The 14,069-nt window shown below is 47.4% G+C and overlaps 1 protein-coding gene across 5 annotated transcripts in view; it reads right to left on the minus strand.

Moving 5' to 3' along the window:
• Positions 1-14,069, minus strand: part of Smco4 (single-pass membrane protein with coiled-coil domains 4) — a 52,526-nt gene that overhangs the window by 7,092 nt on the left and 31,365 nt on the right. For 4 of the 5 annotated variants that reach the window (XM_028763380.1, XM_028763381.1, XM_028763383.1 and 1 more), the window contains exon 2: positions 12,762-12,838. The gene's annotated coding sequence lies outside the window, so the exon portion shown is untranslated. Of the gene's footprint in view, positions 1-12,343; positions 12,445-12,761; positions 12,839-14,069 lie in introns of those variants that run through there. The other variant, XM_028763384.1, reaches the window with a different exon arrangement.

Consider the following 14,069-nt stretch of genomic DNA (forward strand, 5'->3'; position numbering starts at 1 on the left):
GAGAGAGAGAGAGAGAGAGAGAGAGAGAGAGAGAGAGAGAGAGAGAGGTATATAATGTAAGGTTCTAAAATGACTTCCTTTTCCTCCACCTTAGAGATCATAAAGTATATGGCACTGAATCCTAGTAGGGAAACAGCTGGAACTAAGAGCCTGACTAAAAGCAGGGCTGCTCCTCAGCTCTGCCACACACAGTTACAAGACCCCAGGTGAGGCACTAAATTTTTCATGACCTGACTTTCCTCTGTAGATTGAGGAGGAAGGCTGCTTTGTTGAGTTACTGAAACACCAGAGCCAACGAACTACCTATAGTATCCAGTGTACTCAATGGGCCAAAGCAGAACCCAGTGGGGAGCACACAGACACTTACTGCCCAGTGGGGAGCACACAGACACTTACTGCCCAATGGGGAGCACACAGACACTTAATTCCCAGTGGGGAGCACACAGAAGCTTACTGCCCAGAAAGGGCTGGCTGTCTTTGTACAAGAGGCTGGAAATTTTGAACACATCTGCTGCTTTGTTTTTAATTTGCCGCATAACTATGGGAAACAGAATCCTCACGTTTCTCTTCCCCTTAGTAAGAAATCAGCTGCCAGGCAGATGTGTTCAAAGGCTAGTTCATGCTATCAAGGGCAGGCTCTGGAGAACAAAGGTTACTCCCAACTCCCTCCATTCCAGACCTGCTAAACTCAGCTCTGCCTAGTACTGAAACCTGAGCATTTAAAACACTGCCAAGGAACTGGAGGGTTAGCTCGGTAGGTGAGAGTGCACAATGCTCTTACAGAGACTGAGTTCCATTCACAGTACCCACATGGGCAGTTCTAACTGCCTGCAACCCCCTCTCCAGGGAATGTGATACCATCTTCTGGCCTCCACAGATGCCTGTACTCAACTGCACACACCCACACACACATAACTTATAAAACCTTAAATGTGGCTGATCTCCAAAATAAGTTGTGTTTAATATAGACTACATTTTGATAGATTACTGTCAAAATGAGGAATGTAAAATAGCTCACTAAAAAGTTTATATACTGGTTACATGCTGAAATGATAGTATTTTGGATACTTGAGCTTAGATTAAAGCTAACTTCACCTGTTTTCTGTCTTAATTTGGCTCCTAGATACATTTTAATTTCCTCAGTAGCTTGAATAACACTCACCATAGATATTGCTGTGCTTGAAAGGTGCTATAAGGAAACCCAGGCTCTGCCCTCCTGGAAGTATCAGCCAGACAGGCTCCACCCACAACAGTGAGGACTTCCCAGGCCTTTCACGGCCCAGTGCCATTGGCTCTCCCAAGGCCCCTCAGAGCAGCATGATCCTTGGCCACTGGCACACTGACACACCTATACCACAACTAATCCAGTACTTCCCCCTGGATACCCTCTTCCAGGTACTGTCAACTGCTATAACCCTTCCCACCCCTGGCCAACTCTCGCTCACCCCCCAACCTCCTTCACCCTCCAACCCCCACCCTTGACTTCTCAGGGGCTGCAAATGTATCTTGGTGGCAACACAGCCACCTCCCTCCCCCCACCCCCAGGCAGGCACTCAGCAGACATGTGAAGAATGGAGGCTCAAAGCCGAATTGAAGCAGTTCTTCAGCAAACCGTGAGAGTGGGAAGAGCTGCAGGAAGGAACTGAGCACCGCTCACAAGCACTTGTTTTGTGTTTACCACAGTCCTGCAGAATTGCCGCTTTTACTCTTTAGATGATGAAAGATAAGTACAATGAGTTTTCCAAGTTCAAAGGCTATAAGGAACAAGTACAAAGTCAACTCCAGTGAAAACCCACAATAAACTATGAAACAGTTAACGAGAAAATAACTGACTGAGGATCTGAACTCAGACCTGATTTAAAGCAACCAATCCTCTCTGTTACTACAGTAGCCACTGGTTCCCAGGTACATCCCCTACTAGCACTCTACTGTGCATGCAACTATGCCATGAAAACAGAAACTGAGGCCAGGAGCTTCAGGCCTCAGGTCCCAAGTGAGAAACACAGCTTTGTTTCCAACCTAGCTGCAATGGCTCTGGTGCTGTTCCATACATCTTCTCCCAAATGGCCAGAACCAACCACCATCTACGTAACACTATGGACATTTCCTGCTCATCGGCTTTAAAATCTGAGGCCAAGGAAGAGGGTAAGACCTTCAGGCTATCTTACTTGCTACTGACAGAGTCCATGTCAAGTCACACTTGCCTTGATGTCTGAAATAATGTGCTAGAAAGCTTTTTGCAAACTTTGGCTACTAAAGAAACTTTTTGTGTTGGTGCCTAGACTGCAGAGTTGCATGAGGCAAAAAGATGGGTTGTCAGTATGAGTGTGAGGGCTGGTCAGCTCCGAAGAGCTTTTTGGTCAGTGCAGCTTTCTCTGCCCATTACTACACCTGCCCAGGACTAACAGCATGAAGGTGGCCAAGAGGTGGAGATGTGCCCACCAAGCACAGATTGGCCTGGCTTAGGGTCCATGTTAAGTTGCCAAGAATTGTAGCAATTATATATGACCACTCAACACATGGAGAGTCAGTAACCAGGCCCAGGGCAGAGAACCTGCCTGTTCTCCGTGTAGACCTCACTTCTCAAGCACCAGAGAAGACAGTCTCCAGAGCCTTTTTCTCCTACTGAGATCATTTCACTCCACTCTACCACAGAGTAGGGGGAAGAGACCTGCAGGCTACTAGGGAGACTGAGAAAGATGGAGAACCTGATTTCCCCTGAGCACCTGCTGCTAACATAAGTGCTTTCCCAGAACATACACAAGCATAAACAATGACAGCCACACAGGTGCTGGCTCCTCTGTCCTCTACTGCTGACAGACTGAGGGGGTCAGAACTACAGACAGAACCTCACAGTGAGGGCAGAAGAATCAAGAAAACACACATTTTGTCAAACCAGGATCAGTCATGTCTAAGAAGAAATCCAAGAGCACAATAGAGCCTGGGGGCTGACAGGAAATCCCAGGATTCTCAGGAACTTGGGTGGGTAACATTTCTTAGCAACTGAGGTTTGCAAAGTGCTTTCCTGTGCATTATTCATTTCCTTCTCACAGCTGCTCTACACGACAGTTGTCTTTACTTAACAAGAACAGACAGCACACACAGAGCAATTAAGGGCATGGGAGGGTCTCAGCCCTAGCCCAGGAATTTTAGGGACAGTGACCCTGGATGACCATTGGACTCTTAGACCTTCATTATATTATACACTGCGACAAGGACTCAGCTGTGAACTAAGCAGGAAGAAACGTTGCCCTAGGTAGGGCACTGTCTTCACTCACAGGGAATGTGAGATAGACAACCAGCCTCTAGGAGGCTGCTAACTTTCTGGTGAACAGTGGAGAAGGCTTCAGGAGAAAGTAACCCTGGAGCAGAGTCTGAAAGAAGATAAGAAATAGCCTGTTGAGATTTCTGGGACTGCTGGGCAGTGGTGGCACACGCCTTTAATCTCAGCACTCGGGAGGCAGAGGCAGGTGGATTTCTGAGTTTGAGGCCAGCCTGGTCTACAGAGTGAATTCCAGGATAGTCAGGGTTACAAAGAGAAACCCTGTCGTGAAAAACAAAAACAAAAATAAACAAAAAAAAAGATTTCTGGGATCCTTCCAGGTGGACAGCAGAGCAGAGTCAGCCCCTGATGGACATGTGTGCCATACAGTAAGGCAGGGACCAGTGAGGCTGCAGAGGGCTGGAGAGTAAGTATTCTTAGGTTTCAAACCCTGGACAATTAAATGAGGTGCCTATTTAACACATCAAAGCGAATCTGGCTACCTCTCCCTGCAATCCCTCAGTCCTCCTTACCTGTTACTGGGCCCTCCTGGCGGGCATACCCTGGCCCCTACCCCAAGCCTCTCCAGCCCAGAGGCTGAGCTGTTCTTCCCTATATAATCCAACCATTTTGGCTACTGGTTCTCCTTGTACCTTTGGATCTCCTGGGCTGCTGTACCTGGTTCCCCTGCTCTCTCCTCTTCCATCCCCTCCCTGCTCCTCACATGGCCCTGGGTCATGTCCACTCCAGACTCTCCCAGATGTCCCTGCCTCTAGCTATATTCTCCCACATCTATGATAAATTTCCTCCTCTACCACACTTAGAAGCCGTCATGGTCCTTTCTTTTTTATTTTATTTTACTCAAGTATCATGCTGAAAGATCAGAAAGCTGGAGCAGGCCAAGAGCAAGATGAAGACCCACAAGCCATCTGCCAACATTTTACAAGAACTCTGGGGAAAATTCCCCAGAGGCAAAGACTGAAGCAAGGGCTCACTGGTGAATCTAATGAATCCTTCATGAATGGTGTGGTGACTTGGTCCAGGGGAGGGACGCATGTGGTCACGTGCTGGGTGCACCTCGAGAGGCAGATAGATGGGGAACACAGTACAAAAGACAGAAACAGACTAGAGACTGATCTGAACAGACTTTGGTGGAGAAGACGCTGGAGTGTGGGAATACAGGGACACATGAGTCAACTCCGAGACCTCATTAGAACACATCAATCTGAACAAAGGCCAGCTTTGTTCAAGGAGAAGCTGGTGTGGATTCAGGAGCTATGGGAGATGGGATATGGTCTGAAAAGCTGATGCATATGCACTGGCCAAAACCCGATCCCAGAACCCACTCTGCCAGCAGTCAACACGTGGACCTCAGGGAGCTGAAAGGAACAGTAAGAGATAAAAGAGGATCAGGAAAATGAGTGAGAGCAGAGTGCCCTGGACGCCAAGTGAAGACGGTGTTGGGGGAAGGGCTGCCCACTAATGTGGCCACAGGTGGGTCATCAGAGCCTCTGACAGCCGTGGAGGGGACAGGGCAGGCAGAAGAAGGAACTCTCGGCAGGCAATCGCCCAGTGAGGGTTCTGGGCAATCCTACAACTAAAAGCAGCTCACTTGAGCTCCCTCTGCCCCAGGCTTCTCATCTGAAAAGTGGGGTGCACCCAGGGAGTATGAGAACAACACCCACCGCACTGAGTATAATGCAAGTACCCACCAATCAGTTCTCACAGGGAGCACTGACAAAGCAACTGTGGATGAAAAAGGAACATGGGGAGAAAACACCAACCCAGCAGGCAGGGACAGCAAGATTGGAAATGCCACAGAACTGTTCAGGTAGGATATGGAATTGCTAGAAGGCTGTGGTGTCTGGTGCAGCACAAGGCCCAGCTTGTCACAGGCCATGCATCTCAAAACAAGGTAAGCCAACTGCTACCCGAGAGAATACAGTGTTAAATTCTCATTCTGCCATGCCCACTAAGCCACCACCCCTCCCTTCTGAGTTTCAGTTACTGCCATATTTCCAAGACTAACTTATAATTGCATACCTCTCCTGCTTATGAGAAAATAATCTTGGCTCAGAGGTGTGTGGGTATTGACGGGGACCTCCTGAGCACGGGCTGCTCTCTTACACACCTTCCATTATCCAAAGCTCTGTGTATCAACAAGGGCTGAGCTGAATGTCAAAGTTGTGGCCCTGGAAGATGGACCAACGAGCAGAAGTTACAGGGAGCTAGGCTGGACTAGCTTTGGGGCAGGGAGCTTTCTCTCTCTAGGAGAGGCCAAAGGAGGCGGGAAGATGAAGTGCAGACTGCAGAGGAAATTCTACAATTGGGTCACAGACAACTCTCACAGTTGCTGCTGTTCCCCTCTACTCTGGAACATCCTCTACCTGATGGACAGGTTCCTCTGAGATAGAAAGGACATCACATGTGAAGGTGCCCAGAAATGTGACCAGCTTTTCCAAACACCGCCATTCCTTAATGGCAACTCCTTTTCAAACCCATAGGCACCCTCAACTTCACCTGTTATTCAGTTAGATACTTTATGACAGCAGGCATGCCACACAAGACCAAATCACCTCTTGGCTAATGCTACATCAGCTTAGGACTAAGGCAAGGTTCAGGGGAGAACGCACTAACAGGTGCAGACCAGCCAACTAACTACATGTATTTAGTTTAAGTCATTTCTCTAACTTCTCCGTGTGAAATAGGCAGAACGGGGTGATCACCTCTCTTTAAAGGTCAGGTCTGAGGCACAGCCAGCCTGATAATGAAACCTCATTTTATCTCCTCTGTCACCTTCAGATGTTAGGGAGTCTGACATCAGCCTTGTTGCGAATACTGTCAGGATGGCTCTCCCTGACCCCTGACAACATCCTCAGGCCTCCAGCCCTCCCTGGTCATTAGACCTTCATCCCAGAGAAAAGGAGCCAATACTGAGTTCTAGAGTTGGCCCAGGCCCAGAACACAAGTAGGTAATATGTCTGTTTCAAACCTGAGCAGTCTGGTTTCCCATCCTGCACTTCACTAATAAGCTTGTTACATTCTCACCCAACAGCTGTCCATGTTTGACATTCTTTATATGTCATTTCCCACAGATGGAAACGCGTCCTCGAAAGGACATGGCACATCACCCTGTGGCTCTGTCTCACCTGTGGCTGATGCATTATGTTGTACCCCAAACAAAAAAAAAATGTCATTTGACCAGAACTTGCCCTTGTCCTTGCAACAAGATTTCAGCACACTCCCCTCTCCTTCCTAGACATGACTACAGCCCGTGCATTCTTACAGGCACAGACTTCATCAACAAAAAATACCACAAGCATCAGTATCTGTTGAACCTTTAAAATGAAAACAACCTCTAAGCTAAAGTAGAGTAAATAAATTATAGAGCCCAGATGATACAGATACATCAAAAAAAGAAAGAGGGAGCGAGGGGCTGCCTGCAGGTTTTTTAAAAAAAAAAAAAAAAGAATAACAACTGCCTATCCCCAAAACTATATGTGGGCCCTTCTGGCTAAAGAAACTGGGGCTCAGCCCACCTGCAGGGCTAGACCAGGAGATGAAGACAGAGAAGGATTCACTTTGCACTTCATGTATTCAACAGGCATTTGTCATAAGCCATCGTGCTGGGACTACATGTGCGGGTTTACTCAAACTTCCCAGCAGCCTCCCTCAGCCCAGTGCTGACCCACTGTGTGACCGTGATGACTGACCGGCAGGTCTAGGAAACAGTCACTATTCACCACGTACAAGGCAGCCTTGGTGTGCGAGATGTCTGATCCTGCCGGAACCTGGCCTCTTGGAACTTGAGTTCTCACTGAGGAAGACAGCAATAAATAACCGTGTGCTGTGTGACGGGGTAACGTGCTGTGGGGAAGGAGCAAGCCATGAACAGAGATGGAGCAGGAGGGAGCTGAGGCAGGCAGTGATGTAGGACTGCCTCTCTCATTACAAAGGAGGGTAAGAGGAGCGTCTCAGGCAGAAACGAGGAGAAGGTCCTGAGGCAGGAGTAGCCTGAAATGTGTCACGTTCAGAAAGATGGCCATGACAGCCAGAGCAGAGGGGCCAATGTGGTCAGTGGCCCGGAAAGCAGCAGGACTGGAGAGATCGATTCAAAACACTACCAAAGCCGACTGGTAACATCTTGAGGCCTATTATCTGGCATCACTGTAGCCTCAGGCTCCTGAAACGAAATCAAATATTCTGCAAATGACAGGCAGTGAACTGGGCGCAATAAACATTTACCAAGTGGTGTGTGTTCATGGGGATTTCCTAAGAGTGGGTCTTGGGGTGGGAGAAGGAAAATGGCCCCATCAGAAAATGACCTTGAGCTACTAAAGTTCATTTGTCATTAACAAACTGATAAATATCGGTCTTGAATTTAGACACCCTATTTGGCTTAAACCTTAAGCTGACTTGCTAAAGGGAACATGGAGGGTGGATAGCTTGAGTGAACTGTACAGAACAAAAGGGGCTTTAGAGCAAGAAGGTGGGCTTCCCACCATCTCCAACGTCCCTACATCCCCGGTTAGCCATGGCCTCTATCCACACAGACCTCCATGCAGTCACTATCAATAAGGACTTTCCAATGGCCGAAGTCAGGGAGAGCCTGGATGGGCCCTGGCCTTGCTGCCACCACCACCCACTGCCGCTGACTGACTCATCAGGGGCTTACAATGGTAAACCTAGAATCTGAACTCATTGCACCCCAGAAAAGGGAGAGCTGTAGTCCCCACTGACTTTCAATGCCACTCTGACCTGCCTTCCAGTCCCTCAAATTCCAAATGTCAGAATCTCAAGGGGGCCAAAGGCCATCTCAGCCCTGAACCAATCAGCCTCCGTGCCTCCAGTGCCAGGTACATGGTGCTGATGTACCTTCAAGGTCCTACATGTGCTGAGTGTGGACCTGGCCCCGAGCAGCTCATCCACAGTCTCATGTCTGTCTGCAATAGTGGGAGAACACTGCTTCCTCAAGCCTTCTCAGCTGACCGGTGTCAGCCTGTTCCTCTTGTTAATATAGCTTGAGCAAAAAAGCATGGTCATGCCCTGACTCCCCTCTGTGCCACCCCAGACACAGAAACTCTATCCCTGTCACTCCTCACCCCGCCTTCTGATCAGCCTCTCATGTGCCCTCTCTCCTCTATGCCCACAGCCTTGATCTAGCCCAATCTTCAATCCTGCAGGTTGCTAGAACAGTTGCCTAACCTGTGAATTCTCCTAAGCTCACCACTCTGTCAAGCCCGAGGTATGAAAGCATACCTAAACCCTTCTGAAACTCTGCTCACACGGGAAGGGTAAAGCATGCCATACCTGCCCGCCCCCTCACTTCCCCTTACCAGCAAAAACAGACGGCAAACCTCACAATCACTCTAGCAGCAGATACGGGAGATGTGAATGTCTTCAGCAGAGGGTACAGATGACTCATCTAAACCTCATTCCTGTTTGAAAGTATAGTCACTGGAAACTTCTTCAGCATGAAAATATTACTGGCATAAATATGCATCAGTCGGCACGCAGGGTTAAAAACCAATCTGTCAGACTAATAATGAGAAAGCCGAGCGAGCAATAACTGATCGTTAAACATCTAGATTCCCAGCAGTTAGGAACTGTTAAGAATTTGAGATTTTGCTGACACGGCGTCATTAGAGTACAGTTTGTAAGATCTGAGGAAACGAGAAGCCAGAATGCCCAGCAAGGCCCTGGCTGGCAGTGCAGAGCGTGTGGGCGCCCACGGGACAGCAGCAGTTTACCTCCATGTCATCATCCTGGTGAAGCCACGAAACTGGAGTCAGGCCTTGAAACATGGAGTCTAGAGTTTTGAGTCTCACATCCATGAGAACAGATTAAGAGCTGGAGAAACGGCTCCAAGGGTAAAGGTGCTTTCCACCAAGCAGGACAACCTGCATTTGAGCCCCCGGAACTGCATGCTGGGAGGGAACCGACTCCCTCGTTGTTCTCCGACCTCCATACAAACCACAACACATCCCATCCCAATGCAAACACAGGCAATACAATGAATAATAGATTAAAGGACAAGGGATGGGACACTGCTGCCTTTCTGGGGGTCTTAGGAGGGCAGTCACATTCCAAAGAGAAATCCGACCCAGAACTCACTCTATAAGCCTGTGCCCAAGTAAGGCCCTCCACAGTCTAGCTCCTACCTGCCTGCGAGAGCTCCTGTCCCACCCTGCATGCCCCCACTATCTACTTTGTCATCTTGACAGACCTATCCCTCCTACTGTCTAACATACTTGGGAGTTCTCCTCTAAGACCCCCATAAAGGTCATATGACTTTCTACTCTAAAGGTGAAGAAGGGGCCCATTTCTGAGCCCTTAGGGCTCCTGGTCAGAAACTTAAGCGAAATGCCTTTGACACCTGTAGATTGCCTTGTATGGCATCTCACGGTCATTTTTTTTGCTGTGATTCACCAGTCATATTTCAAATTTAAGATCATATAACAGCTGTGTTCATTAGAGGCCACCAAAACTACAGCTAGAATTTTACTATTTCTGTTTGTTACTTTGAACAGGAAGCCTGTGAAGATGAGTTGTTAGATCAAGAAGGGGGAAGGGTGCTGTTCCCAGAGGCTAGCATGTGTAAACACTTATCAGGGAAAGGTCAAGGTCACGATATAAAGAGCCCTGCTGGGGACAGAATGTGTTTAGCAGGAGGGCTGCACATGCCAGTCCGCTTTTCTGTCACCAGCTTAGAGTCGCTGATGAGTTCCTGAACTCTACTGAACATTCTGATGCCAAACTTTTGGGGAAGAAGACCACTCAGGGATGGAAGAAGTGTCAGGATGTTATTTCACTATGCATTGCTTGTGAACTTAGGAAGCTCACAAATGAAATAATGATTCACCTCTGAGTTCTAGGAATTGAAGTTCTGGGGTTGTTACAAACAAATCACCTCCTGATTCATGCCCCAGAACAACAGCTATCCCATCCAATACATCCTTGAGAGCCTGACAGTTATTTTACTGCGTTTGGAAAATCAGTCATAGCAATCTTCCGTCCACAACGTCCTTTTCACGGGTTTAAAGATACAATCCAAGTGCAGGAGGACGCCACTGACAGGCTGAAGGAGAGGGGGGCAAGGACAATGGATGTATTCTTACTTAATTCTCAGTCCAAAGGGAGAGGCAGAATAGAGACAGAGGGGTGCCAGGCTACCAACTGACAGGTCTTGGCGGTCAGCTAGACAAACAGGAAGCTGGTTTGGATTTGGGAAGATGGCAGGTGAGTCTGAACTGACTTTGATCGACACACTGAGGCCTTCAGGATGTGAAAGAAGGAAAGGAGAGAAGTTGAGCATTACCAGATGACTACTCTCTAAGTCTTGGTTTGAAAAGAAAACAAAGCAAATTAACTACTATGTGCCTGGCTGAGATGGAAGGGAGGGAAGAGATCTGCAATACCCATATTTGCTAACTACTCAACAGGAAACAGAAAGGCTATAGAGCCCAAAGGAGTTCTGGAAAATGACAGGTACCCTGAGTGCCTGCAGTCTCATTACTGCCCCCCTTTCTGCGGTCCCTTCCTCTGGCAGTGACTGAGTGTCTCTGTCACTGTGCCAGCTTGAGGTGAGGTACAACCAATGAGACCAAGTCACACTAGGAGCACAGGCTGCCTCTGGGGCAGCCTCAGCATCACAGGTACTAGACCTTTAAGGTTTAGAAAACAAAAACCCTCAGGTATCTAACAACAAGAAAACATGGACAGAAAAAAACTGATTGATATGGAATTTTTTTCAGCCATAAAAGACAAAATTATGTCATTTGCAAGGAAATAGATGCCACCAGAGATAATCATATTAAGCAAATGTATGCTTAGAAAAGTCTGAGAAAGACAAATTTCAGTTTTCTCTCATTTGTGCTTCCTAGATATCGTGGAAATATATAAAGTGATGTATGTATATATGACATGAAAGTGAAGTAAAACTGCTTGGGGAAGAAGGGAATGATGGGTAGGAGGGGTCAAAGGGGACAACAGAAAGATGTGGGGAGGGCCACATACTCACTTATAAGAAAAAGCCTCCATGTGACAACACAGTACATAATGGAGATACACAATGAAAACTTTCTAAAATCTGCTTTATGCTCAACTGGAAGTACGAAGCCTGATACATTCTCAGTTACAGCATCATGGGAGGTTGGGTGACTTCTCAAACAAGCGCTCCCAGTAAAAGAGTGCTGGTATCAGTCAAGGGCCTTACAACTTACACTTGAGAGTATGGCCTTGTTTAGAGGACTCCTGCTCAGTCCCATGGACAATTGGTATCACATTCAGAGGAAGACCTTCCAAGAGAAGAGACCGGAAAGGTCAGCCTATTTCAGGAAACAATGGTTCATTGAAACTGCATCCTGCTCTCAAGCTAATCTGCCTCCTTCTGGACCACAACCTGGCCTCGTGCTATGGCATCTGTTTTCCAACTTCTCCATCAAAGGACAAATCAAATGTTAGTTGACAATCTGCTTTCTAATTAAAAGTTGATTTTCTTTTTTTAGAAATTCCATTTAACTGAACAACGCCACATGGCAGTTTAATGTGCAGAGCCACCTTGATTGACAGGATCATTTGCAATTATTTTAAAAAGGAAAAAGAAAACCTCATCAGATGCAGCAGGATCAAGTTGATTAGACACTGACTTATGAAGTGTGCCCATGCAGCACTCAGATGAAACAACTTTACTTCTGGCGTTTAAATAAGACCCAAGTGGAGCAGTCACCTTCAACGCTGGGTGGAAGGATCAGGAGGAGGATACTGGCTGTGGAGGAAAGGTGCCAGGCGGGTGGGCGATGGAGAAACAGTAGGGTATGCAGAAGGGCAAAACTCCCTGAAAGGAGTCTGAGGTTGGAAAGGGTGGGACTACAGGTCTTGACACAGGCAGCCTACAAGAAACTGAGAAAACAGACTATCTCCACTGGCTCATGGCCTCAGAACAAGCTTTGAACTTCTGAACTTGTTTGTTTGCTCACAGTGAAAGCCTACCATCTGCCTGCCTGTCTCCTGAAACTGCTGAGAGAAGGAAACTGGATGCTGTGTGTACAGTTATCTACAAACAAGTAGGTAGGTACGTACTCTAGACCCAAGAGACTGCTGTGGCTGTGGTCACCAAGGAAGGGCTAGGACTTGTCTACCGAGGTACAGCAACCATGAAGATGACTGGATGCATCAGAGGCTTCTTCGGAATAACTAGCAGGAGCATAAAGAGTTTTAGGAAAGGAAACGTCTGGCTAGTTTAAAGTAAAATGTTTTGGTAGGCAGACAGTTATATGCAACTGTTTATTGAGTTGCCTAGAGGCTCACATGGACAAATGTACCAAGCACAAGCAGTGAGTTTAAAACCTCACCCTTAACCCCATCCTGTGCAACCTTAATTCAAAACTAGCCCCTGGGCAGACATTTGAGGAAGGTCTTTGATGAGCAAGAAGAGGCCCAGCAGAGAGGGGGCATGTTTTTCATCACCCCCAACCCCAAGAGTCAGTAGAGTTTTTACCTTTTCTTCAAATTCAGGAACCACTGCTTTGCTGAGGTCAGTCAACTGATTTCCAGTCAGGGTGACCTGAGTTATTTCTGTTGGGAAATTAGAAGTAAAAGTGTAAGTCTGGAGATGAGCTACCCATCCTGACTCCCAGCCATGCTGGGAAGGCAGACACAAGCTTCCTTCCCCAAGCAACAGGTGAAGGGTGACCAGTCAGCTGTACTATCCCAGAGACACATCACAAGCTGGGGGCTTCTACCAACACTCTCAGCAGACTGCCAAGTTTGTACCCTGCATTCCTGAGAGTTCGACAACCTTCTGCCAACTCAAACTGTCGTGAGAACACTCCTGTTTCCTGCAACCAACAGCCACTATTGTAAAATAAGAGACCCAGGGCCGGGTCCAGAAAGGAAGTAGAAGCAGAGAGTGAGGAAACAGGAGCTTCTGAAATAAAGACATGGGGAAAAGAAAAGGGGAGGGAATGGCTTGGGCCTCACACCACTGTCTCCAAGAGTATTCAAGAAAAAAGCCCCAGAGTGCAGTCAAAAAATGGTCCCAAAAACCCCAGAGACATACAAGGTTAGTATGGACACCCTAACTTCAGGGAAGATGGGCATAACAAGGGTGGGGCCTGTAAAACACCAACGAAGGGTTTCACTACAAACACGGGTCAGAAGAACCCAAGAAGCATAACTGAGCAATGGAACCAAACAGACCCCACAACTCAAAGCTAAATCTTGACTTAACACACCGCCTTTCCTGCCCTATCAATCAATGTTCTGTCTTAAGGAATAAACGTTTGATTTGCCACCAGGGTTGTGGTTTGGCCGTGGCTAATTCTGTTTCTGGAGTAGCCTGGCCTACTGATGTGACTGTCAGTCTCTTGGCGGCTCAGCCAGGCTGGGCGGTCTAAAGTGAATTCACTAACCTGATAGTAAGCAAGACTACTTTATATATTTTCTAATTTATTGAATGTATACACACAGCCATGTATATACATATGCATGCACATGTAAATACACACATACATATATGCTCAAATACATGCACACTTACATACAAATACACACATAAGAACATCCCAGATTTTTGACCAATCTCTACCACTGGCCATATTTCCCCTTTAGTTATAGTGCTGGTGAATCAAGAGTCACACATGCTTAGAGAGCCCAAACTCCCATGTGTTGTGGAGCACTGACTGGTAAGGCTCTGAGATTAAGATGCTGAAGGCAGGATTAGGACGCAAGACTAGGAACGAGAAGGCAAGCGATTCTTCTGACAGCCACAAACGTCAGGTTAAGGTATCTGTACTCCACTGGGCAA

The sequence above is a fragment of the Grammomys surdaster genome, unplaced genomic scaffold, assembly GCF_004785775.1.
Source record: "Grammomys surdaster isolate TR1022 unplaced genomic scaffold, NIH_TR_1.0 138, whole genome shotgun sequence".
Classification (NCBI taxonomy): Eukaryota; Metazoa; Chordata; class Mammalia; order Rodentia; family Muridae; genus Grammomys; species Grammomys surdaster.